Below are 5843 nucleotides of genomic sequence, written 5' to 3' on the forward strand. Positions count from 1 at the left end.
TCCTTTGACACTTATTTTCCGTTGCTAAGCGATGTCGTTGTTTACTGAATATAAATGGAAGTTCCTTGGCAATTCTGAGAAAGGATGCGTTGGTTTAATTTTAATGGCTAGTGTAAACTACTAAAGAATGGCATCCAATGAATATTGACAACTGCAACAATGCACATTATAAGTCGGATAGTCCCTTTAAATAATGTAGCTCCAGGTAACTGGTATGCTTCTGGATATTTATAAACTTATTGGTCGATGTTTTGTTGCCTAAAGGAATGGAAAGCAACCCAGCTCCATATTTCAGTTGAAAAAACATGAATTTGTGTGGCTAAACCTTAACACCACGTGCATCTAGAAACTTCTATCAGTTTCATTAGAATATTATCTGGATAATTCGAAAGTCGGGAGTTTGCAGGTTTTATGAATAAAATTCATGAATGAGATTTCGTATAGCACCCTCTACAGACAGCACCCATTTATTTAAGCTAATTTTGCTCGCATTGTATATGTATAATGCCACTTCCGGTAATGATGTTCATCGTTATTGTCAGTCTTATATTATAAGCTTTGACGTACAGACTAGAATTTTACATGGCTCCAGGGCTAAATTCCACCAACCCGTGGAACCCTCGATTGAAGTTTTTCTTTTCACTGCACGTGTTAACGAAAGATACTCTTGGTGCCATACTGATCAATGGAGAACTGACTAACATTAAAAATCACCAAGTTGGTGAGACATCCGATTTACCGGGAGTTCCAGAAAATGATGGATCACCTTTTGAGGATGACTTGAGAGAGCATGAACCTTTTCTCGGTTTTGATATGGACGCTGCTCCAGGTAAGGTTTTAACTTAAAGAAAATGTTATTCAAGCTCTTTTTACACACTTGCATGTGTCATTTAACTAACTCCTTCTATGGATTAATATAAGTTGGACGTCATTGGTACCAGCGTCTGAACGAAGAATTACATATTTTAAGTTCGCAACCAATTTTCGAGAATGCGACTATCCATAACAAATCTACAAGTTTGTAGGGTCCGTGACTTCAGAGGGGGCGCACCATTTCGTTCGTCTTTGTGCTGTCATGAGCTGATGAAAAAATTTCACAGCATTTTTCCTTATTCTGTGGCAACTTGCGTGTCGTATGCACGCAAGTACAGATCGCGTTAGTGTTTTTGACAACGAAAACCATTTTTGACATCGAAAAACCATTTTTGACTGCGAAAATTGTTTTAGCTTTGTACTGATGAAGGGGGTAAGTTGCTCCGTAAATATATATTATTGTAGTTTGGAAGAAGCTAGCCCTTGTCTATCAATTTTAGGCTAGACTACAAATAATAATAATAATAATCGTTGGTACAACAATGCAATTGGATAAGGGTCTTGAAGTGCGTTAGAGCACTTCATTCAAGACCGTAACGATACACTACAGTAACGCGACCTTCCGTATGACAACCTTGTGCTCTAACCACTCAGCTATCCGGACACCTACTACAACACCGCTACAAATAGCAGGCAAAAATCTAATCTTTTCCCTTAGGTCGTCAGAAAAAATCTCATCCTGCTCACTCAGCACTCTTTCCATCGTTTTTGAAGACGGTGTCGACACACGTATTCACGCACTTCTTCAGAAATATCGCAACACAACTACGGAGCCTAGTCACGCTGAGCCCGTTAAGCATAATGTTCCGCACCACATCAACACTATTGGCTTTCCATTTTTCTCTAAGGTCTGCGGTGGTACCATTAGCACCAGCTCACAGTTGCGCGGAAACAATTCGAAGAACTTCTAAAGCAGGTTAATTGTAGAGCTTCAGATAGTTGTTGGTCTTCGCCTCTTCACATGGTTCCTAAATCCAGTCGCGGATGGAGACCTTGGGGCGACTACAGACGTCTAATTGCTCAAACGATTCCAAACCGTTACATCATCCCACTCATCCACAATTTTGCGCACTCTATCGTAAACTGCCGTATTTTCTCGATCTTGGACTTAGTCAAGGCATGCCATCAGATCCTTGTAGCTCCCGAAGACATTCTGAAAACGCGAATACACACACCGTTCGGGCTATTCGAGTTCACTAGGATGACTTTTCGACTATGCATCGCAGCAGAAGCAGAAGAGGGTTCTGGAGCCGGAGTCTACCTCTCGAATAAAAACGAGAAGTGGGCTTTTCCTTTGGGACAATATGCAACGGTTTTTCAAGCCGAAGTTTATGCGATCCTAAGGGTGGCAAACTGGGTGATTGACGAGCGGTTGAAGGGCAGGCGCATCGCAATCTGCAGTGACAGTCAAGCTGCACTGAGGGCATTGAGCAGTCCTTTGATCACCTCGAAAATCGTTCAGGAATGCAGAAACCGTTTGAACTCTATGTCTAGATTCAATACGGTGGAACTACTCTGGGTACCTGGTCACTGTGGCATAGAGGGAAATGAAATCTCGGACGCTTTAGCGAAAGAGGGGTCAATCTCCCCTATGCCGGGACCGGAGCCAGCAATTGGGGTATCAGTAGCATTGGCTAAATCTGTTTTCAAAAACTGGGAACAAGTTTCCCATAACGACAGGTGGCAGAGCTTAAATGCTGCTCGACACACCAAACTTGTCCTGCCAGAACCCAACATACGTACCGCAAAGTTTATCCTGTCGAAAAGCAGGAGGACATTCTGACAGGCCATAATTCACTAGCTGGGCATATGTTCAGAATAGGAATTACCGAAGATGATACGTGTCCCTCCTGTAATGAGGAAGCGGAATCCACGGAGCATTTCCTATGTGAATGCCCCGCCTATGGACGCATCAGGCATCAGATCTTTGGTGCCGATGTCCTCCAATTGCGACGGGTTGCATCACATCCTCTAACGGAAATCCTGCGATACGTTAACGAATCCGGAATATTCCGTTAGACGGGGGAGGCGAGTACAATGGGCCAACGCGGCCTGAGTGCTCAGAAGCTGTAACTTCTCCCCCACCATACACACACACACACACATGCATCGCAGCGCAAACCTTTCAGAGGTTCATCCACTCTGTACTGCGAAACCTCCTCTGAGTCCGAGCATTTAGAACACTTCGAGAGCTCCTTGAGCCCGGTTAAGTACTTAACGTTAAAAACTGTTAATTGTTGCAATTGCAGGTGAGATTCCTCGCCCACCTGATTACCCTGGAAGGCATCCAACCGATCCCAGTCAAGGCGATGTTCTGATCGCATCTTCTTCTGAGTCCGAGCATTTGGAACACCTCGAGTGCACTTTTTAACGTCTCCTTGAGATCGGACTAGTTCTTAACGTTGAGAAATGCAATTACTCCTGAAGACATCCAACCGTACCAAGTCAAAGTGCAAGCGATTTCGAGCTTTCCGCTTCCGAAAGCTGTTAAGGAGCTGAGAAGGCTCTTGAGTATGTTAAACTTCCATCGTCGTTTCGCCGCCCACCATCAATCAATCCTTAACGCCTTTTTGTCTGGGATTGTTTGGCAACAGCTGGTGGATGCTACACTTCTGGTATTCCCTCAGCAAGATGCACTCCTAGCCGTATCCGTCGATATCTCAGACAATGCCGTGCCACTCCAAAAAGTGAATTAAATCTGGCAGTCGTTGAGATTCTTCTCCAAAAAACTCAATCCCGCTCAATGGAACTACAGCATCTCTGATCGTGAGTTACTCGCCGCGTTCCTCGCAACAAAACACTTCCGTTATTCCCTTGAATGCGGACCGTTCATATTGTTCACGGACCATACGCCACCCACTTTTGCTTTGAACCAAAAGCCCGAAAAAAGCGTCCCCTCGCCAATTTCGGCACTTGCGCTTTATCAGTCAGTTCATCTCCCACCGACGCTTTGTCACGTGTTGCAGAGGTCGATTTTCCGGCGATCGCCTTTTAAATGACGGCTCAGAAGAACTACGCAACTCTTCAGAGCTTGAGGAGCAATTCCAAATATACATTCAAGAAGTTTCCTATCTTCGGCTCAACATTCAGTATATACTGCCAAACCTCAGACAAGGGACTAAGGCCATATATTCCGACCGATTACCGAAAGGAAGTATTTCACGCCGTCCACGATCTGGCGCACCCAAGCATTCGAACAACTAATCGGTTAGTCACCGGGAAGTATTTCTGGCCGTCCATGAAGAAGGACATTAGTTCTTGGGCCAAACAATGCATCGCATGCTAGTGCAAGACTACTAAGCATGTAAGGAAAGAAGTAGGAGTATTTACTCAATTCACCAAGCGTTTCCACACAATCCACCTCGACATCATTGGCCCTTTGCGAGACTCACACGGTTTCAGGTATTGCCTGACAATCATCGACAGGTTCACGCGGTGGCTTGATGCAATACCTCTGAGAGACATTATTGCACAATCTTGTGTAGAGGCCTTCTGTCGAGAATGGATTCCACGCTTTGGTGTGCTCGGCTTTAAAGGCCACTGGACAACCTCGTACCACCCGCAGTCTAATGGGATGCTCGAAAGGTGGCACAGGATGCTGAAGCCCACTATAATGGCCCAAGACATCTTGCCTGCTGAAGCCCGCTATAATGGCCCGAACATCCAGCCACTTGTTCTTTTTGGCCTCCGAACGGCCAATCGCGAAGAATTTGCTGCAAGTCCCGCGGAGCTCGTGTACGGGGAGAACTTGAGAATTCCCAGCGACCCTGATCTCGACATCAGGCCGCGACTCAACGCTGATACGTCTGTGCAAGGATCAAAACTATTGTGGCTGACGTTCCCGGGGATCTCCAAGCCTGTACGCATGTTTCAATTAGGACGGACGCTCCTCGGAGGCTGCTGCAGCCATTTTATGAGGCTCTCTTCGAAGTCCTCGAGCGAGGCTGAGATTATTATAGCCTCAACGTCGGGGCATGATCAAACGGTCTCCTTGGCTCGACTAAAGCCTTTCGTCCAAAAAGAAAATGTGACCAGGGCGAAAGGCGCGCAACGCGTCCTTTTTTACGGGAGCCGTGCGTCTGGTTCCTCGCTGACACTCCCCCTTTGGTATCAACTGGAGGTGGAGTGCTGTGGCGGAGCGAACAACTTCCGGGTCGCATACACGCAAGTGTGAACCGCGTTAGCCATGACATTGAAAAACAATTTTTGATAGCGAAAATTGTTTTTCGGTGTCAGTTGGAGTTCTAGCGAAGGCAAGTCAAGCAGGAGGAGAGATCACTCCTATCTATTCAATGTATTTAAATAATTAAATTAAAAATAATTATTTTGAATAATTAATGTTTTAAATTATACTTTCACGCAGGATGTGAGGGCAACGGACGTTCACATCACTTCAGGAATTGAAAGATTGGTTTGAGAGTGATTGGCCACGCTTCAACCCTCAAATCTGAGCATTATCGTGGGTCCCGAGTTTTACGACTAGACTTGCGCGCTCGGGATGGTATTTCTAAAAGAAATACCCTCCCAAGTTCCCGACCAAGATGCTTAGAAGTGGGTTTCGAGGCGACACTGTAGTGGAGCTTCAATTTTTGCGGGCTCACATTGACGGTCGATTTCGCCAACCTTATAGCTCTCCACTTTTGGTTAACTCTCGGTAACTAGGATGGTCTTCTGACCCCCGTCAATCCATTAAGTCGTTGCAAAGTCTGAGCTTGTAATTTGACGTAAGGGTCACCCATATATGGACGAGTTAAGATAACATATAAAAGCTTGAATTTGCGTTGTAGAGCAGCTTAAATATTGGAGGTCCGATTTAGATCTCTGATTGTTCCACTCATACATAAAATCTTGTCCATGTATTTTATCCATAAGGTCTGCATGCAACCATCTCTCGGACTGAGATAGGTCTACGTTAAATGCAAACTGAAATTATCGAGAAAACTCAATTTTGTTTCAGAATAAACACTTCA

This window comes from Hermetia illucens, chromosome 2, assembly GCF_905115235.1.
Source record: "Hermetia illucens chromosome 2, iHerIll2.2.curated.20191125, whole genome shotgun sequence".
NCBI lineage: Eukaryota > Metazoa > Arthropoda > Insecta > Diptera > Stratiomyidae > Hermetia > Hermetia illucens.